Source organism: Eptatretus burgeri, chromosome 7 (assembly GCF_056783735.1).
Source record: "Eptatretus burgeri isolate ZD-2024b chromosome 7, Ebu_testis_v1, whole genome shotgun sequence".
NCBI classification, from domain to species: Eukaryota; Metazoa; Chordata; class Myxini; order Myxiniformes; family Myxinidae; genus Eptatretus; species Eptatretus burgeri.
Genome location: NC_140967.1, coordinates 58,340,423 through 58,345,745, shown reverse-complemented (window position 1 = coordinate 58,345,745; position 5,323 = coordinate 58,340,423). Strand labels below are relative to the sequence as shown.

The 5,323-nt window shown below is 46.6% G+C and overlaps 1 pseudogene; it reads left to right on the top strand.

Annotated features, from left to right (window-relative positions):
• The first annotated feature begins 1,654 nt into the window (after positions 1-1,654).
• On the top strand, positions 1,655-3,078 carry LOC147023334 (uncharacterized; annotated as a pseudogene).
• The last annotated feature ends 2,245 nt before the right edge of the window (positions 3,079-5,323 follow it).

Genomic DNA, 5,323 nt, shown 5'->3' with positions numbered 1-5,323 from the left:
ACGATCTCCGGGAACAAACAAAAACCAACAACTATGCTCGGGGGTTTTCCCGCCTGTTTTTCCCCGTCGAGGTTCTCCGCGCTCGGTGTGGAGGAGGAGCGATGCAGGGGTCAAAGGTGAGAAAAGGTGGGGGCCTCTTTTTGGGGGAATAATTCCCTGGCTCTGAGCCAAGACTGACTCCCCCGGGCCCTGCACGGCGCGGGGTGGAGGGAAAGCGAGAGGTCACGCCCCCCTTCGAGAGGCTTCTCCAAGAAGCTTGAAGGGAGGCGGGGCCGAAAACGGGGTGGAGCCCCGCGCTACAAAAGGCGGACAGGACGGACCTTGAGTTGTTGTTGGAGTCGTTGGTCGAGAGTTGGAGTGAGTGGTTAGTCGAGGGTTGGTCTTCATGGTCGTCTTCTGGCTTGAGTCGCGAGCTTGTGGTTCCTGCCTTGCTTCTTTGACCCATGCGCGAGCGCGGAAAACGGCGCCGAACAAACCCCATCCGTTTCCCCGAAACCCCGTCCGTACAGTCGAGCGGACCACATGAGCGACACGCGGCACGAGCTCGTGGAGCACGCCAGAGGGGCTCGGAGTTGCAGTCGCAAAAGGAGGACTCGACACGATCAGGAAAGTCGCACTTCCATTTTCTTTTGGGGTTTGGTGTAAACGTGTGTGTGTGGCGCCAGTCTGGTGAAGTAAAACTGTTAAGTTTTGCCGTGTGCTCGTGTAGTCGGTCGTAGCTCTGCATTGTTGTTGTTGTTTTAATTGCTTTATGTGCATTCTGATTCTGTTTGACTCTTCGGGTGCTTTGTGCCTGTGTCTGTGTGAATAAAGTGCTTGTATGTTGAATTGTTCCCCGTTTCGCTGCGTCCTTTCCTTTGTTTGAATCTCCATCTTGCATCACGTAACGGGTTCGTCGTGGGCTTAATACGCCCGATAATTATTAAACGGAACCGTCGAGGCTGACGATAACACCGCTCGGTTATCCCGATAGTATGGAACGGACCGCTTAAGTGGCCTGTGTCCGGAGTCGACCTGCAGTGAGGTGCGATCGTCCGGTCTACCATCCGCGTGGGTACTTAGGTAGGTCGAGTTTGGCGAACAACCCTATCCCATGCGGGTGGCCGATTGGCACGATCGTGGTGAGGCCGAAAGGCCCACCCGTGACTAGCTCCCGGCGTTAATGCGAGAGGGTCACGACAGAATTGTCCGTCCGGTGGGTGACGTGCCGCGATTCGAGTCACGTGGTCGATCGCACGCCGGCGGGCACGAATTTGCAATAATACAATGGTCAACTTTTCATGTAGAATCTGGAAACTTGTGTTTTTTTTCACTTCCTAAGATCACATAGGACTAAAAATCAGCTGTTTCCAATTTTTCCAAACATTGCTAATGACAAAAATCCAAGATTGCGGCCAGCGAGTGACGAAAATTGATATAAATTTTGATGACAAATTTCGTTTCGTATTTTCAGACACAGTGTATGCAGTAGAAGATCTATAATAGGCGTCATAATCATAATCCCTAACACTCATCATAATCATAATCCCTAACACTCATCAATATGACCACTCTGATATCTTTGCCTGATCCTGCATATTTAGACAATTTACGTGTCATGTCTTTTACATAAAAATGATCAATTATGTGTTTTTTCTCTATTTGCAGATAAATCATGGCACAGAGCGAAGAACCCCTGCAGAAAAGCGCACGCACAGAAATAAACTATAAACTATGCATGAAGTGTCAGAGCTCCAAACAAGAGCAATTGAAAGAACCACCACAATCTGCGGAACATTCAACGTACGACAAATTATTGACAGCGGTTAGTTTGAGAGCGAGTTTTGGGAACAGTGAGCTCATTACACTAAGTGAAAAAAAATCGAGGACTTAACAGCAGGTGATCTAAATGACAAGCATGTTGTGTGGCACAGAACATGCTACGCGGCAAGCACCAATAAAGAACATATAAAACGTGATGAAAAGCGATATTAACGAGCCTGTGCAACACCCGATGTTAGTCTTCTTCAACGAATCATAGAGAGACCAGCTACCTCATCGCACCATGGAGAACCTGAAAAACTGTCAGTATCAGGAAGGCACACTCGTTCAAAATCCATGAACCACGATAAAAGTAAGTGCTTTTTCTGCCAAGGCAAAGTTCAAGATGTTTTGCACGAATGCCAGTCAGGAAATATTGGAACTCTGATACATGATATAGTGCAACACTCCAACAACCCAGAGTGGAAAATGAACTATGCTAATGTCATATCTGACAATGATGCAGTGTCACAGGACATTGTGTATCACAAGCAGTGTATAACTGAACAGTGGCAACTTCTGAAGCGTGAGCTTGAGTGTGCTGGAGACGGTCTACCCTCCTCAAATACCCCCTACTGGTGGCAATACCGATGATAGTGAAACAACTGTTCACTATATAGCAGCCGAAATCGAGTTATTTGCTGAAATACAGGAGCGTATCGAACAAGGTGAAATACCCATCGATGAAGCAGAAAAGGACTATGTATCGAAGATGAAACAACACGATATTGAATATTGGTCAAGATTTTCAAATGCCCAAACAGCACGGAGATGGTTGCGACAGAAAATCGAGAAGAATGTCAAACTCGTTCAGTTCACACTATTGCCAAATAAGCCTATGCTGATACATTCCAAAGCCAAACAAAACGCAGCAGTCGGAGAAGCAGTGCACAGACCTGACCCACATGATAACATGAAGATCTTAGAAGCTTCCATGGTGCTACGTAAATCGATTGAGCAGGTCAAAAAGGACCCATGGGTTTTCAATGGAACGTTGGAAAACTCAGCAGAAGATGTAGTTCCACATGAACCACATAGCATGATTCTATGGATCTTGAAGGGCATGTACATTGTACACAGTAAAAACTGAAGCCCAAACACATGATTTGAATCAGTCAGCAACGGTCATCTCTCAGAAAATACTGCAAGCACATAAATCAAATCATCAAAGGTGTGGAGAAGCTACTTCCGGCTCAAGGATGCATCCCTGAGCATATATTGCGCGCACACCTACAAGCCAACATATGGTTGCAAGACTTAGTAGATGTACCAATTGTACTGGATCCTGTTACTCTGGGATGGCGACAACTGGAGGACGGCCATTACGTCCCAGTTGTCTCAAAAGTTCCAGCAGCACCGGAGGCTGTGGTGGGACTTGTGACGTGTTCCTGTGTCGCCAGTAAGTGCAGTGGACGGTGCTCTTGTAAGGCACATAATCTAGCCTGTGCAGAGGCTCGTCTTACACGAGCCTCTGCTCGTCAGTATCTACTTCAAACGCAGTAGATTATCTACAACAATTTCTTCTTGCTTTCCTTCCTGAAACAGCACGGATCCGTGGTGCCGCAACCTCACTTATTAATTTTTTTAACCGCAATAATTAACCCAAACGCTCACACTCAGCAATAAAGGCTATTTTTCATTCATTGAATAATCAATTAATCAATTAATTTCAACTCATTTTGACAGCTTTGAATGAGGAGTGTGTGGAAGGTGAGTCCCTATATATTACAGTGAGACATCTGTAAATTGGAGACAAATGTACATGTAAATTTTGAGATTCTTGCCAGTTTCTAGCAGTCTCTAGCAGAGACCCAGACATGTCCTTCACCAAAAAACAAGGTCACACACGTCCTAGACAAACGCCTGGATGCATCTGGACACACACACACACGGGGCCGCAGATTTTGGAGACCCCACGGCCGCCGTGGCAAATGTGACCTGGGCCTAATGGGTAACATCCTTCCGTATGTGCGGAAGATAACCACCACACAGGTAGAGGACATATTCAGTGTTTGAACAAATTGGAATCCGAACAATTTTTTCGAGAAAATTTTGCCCTAAAAACCGAATACATTTTAAAAAACCGAACACAACATAGCGTTCATGTTTGTTCATGTGTCTCCCCCACCTGTTCGAGCCGCATCTTCACGCTTTGTTCATTCAGTTCGTCGGTGGAAGTCCTCGTGAAAGCATCTCTTGTGTGTCGATCGCTACTTTAGATCTCAGTCACATTTGCTCGACGGCGAGGATACGGCGGCCGTACGCCCTCTGAATTGACAGAAACGTGTGGTGGCCGCAGAGAAACTGAGGTGGCCTCAGGGTGGCCCTACGCTGTTTGGCTATATTTTGCAGGTCGTAAGGTCGCCGTGGAATTATGACGCGGAGTTATAACTTTTTTCATTTCCACGTTCGTCGTAGAAATTTGACAAGCCGAAAAAAAAAAACTGGTAAAAAATAAAAAATAATAATTTTTTTTTTTAACCCATTCGTTACCGTCCGTCTGGCCGCACGTTCGCCTTAAGGCCCCCCTGCAGTCGCCTTGCGGGCACCTTGCATCTGCCTTGAAAATTCTATGGCCGCCGCAGGAACGCCCTAAGGTCACCGTGCGACATCAAATCAAAGACCGTACGGCAACCCTATGTTTCTGGTCTCCACAATTTATAAATACCCCGTGCGGCTCCCCGAAAAATAAAAACATATGTGACTGCTACATTGTGTGACCGTGGAAATACTGCGGCCGCCGTATAATTTCTAGTGGCCGCAGATTTTGGAGACCCCACGGCCGCCGTGGCAAATGTGACCTAGGCCTAATGGGTAAAATATGGCGATTTCTCAAATTTTGGATTTTGGTGACTGCTTATGAATAAAAAAAATTGGAAACAGCTGTTTTTGTGTTCACTGTAAACATAGGAAGTGAAAAATTACAAGTTTCCAGATTCTATATGAAAAGTTGACCAAATTACACAATGACATACACTAACCCGCCACGTCACAGAATTATCCGTGTGTGACGGTTTGCAATTCCGGGGAGTCTGGTGGGAACCCGAGATAGCTTCCACCCCCCCCCCAGTGGTCTTCTGACCTGACCCCCGGCCCACAACAATATATTTATATTTTGGAGTATAATTTATATTTAAAGGAGAGAGAGAAAAGGGTGGAGAGAGAGAGAGAGAGAGAGAGAGAGAGAGAGAGAGAGAGAGAGAGAGAGAGAGAGAGAGAGAGAGAGAGAGAGAGAGAGAGAGAGAGTGTGAGTGATATGAGGAGGTAGAGGGGGACAGAGAGAGGGGAGGGAGGGGGAGTGAGGAGAAGCAAGGGAGAGTGAGGAGGAATGGGGGAGTGAGGAGGGGTGGGGGAAGGGAAGGCAGCGACAGGTGCGAGGAAGGGAAAGCAAATGTGCATGGAGTGTTAATTATGATTCATATTGTCTCATCAAAATGATTCTGCATCGAATAACAGTGAGATGGAAACAAAATCATGACTGAAATCCATTTTGTACCAGTCACACTATAAATAACGCCCAGAG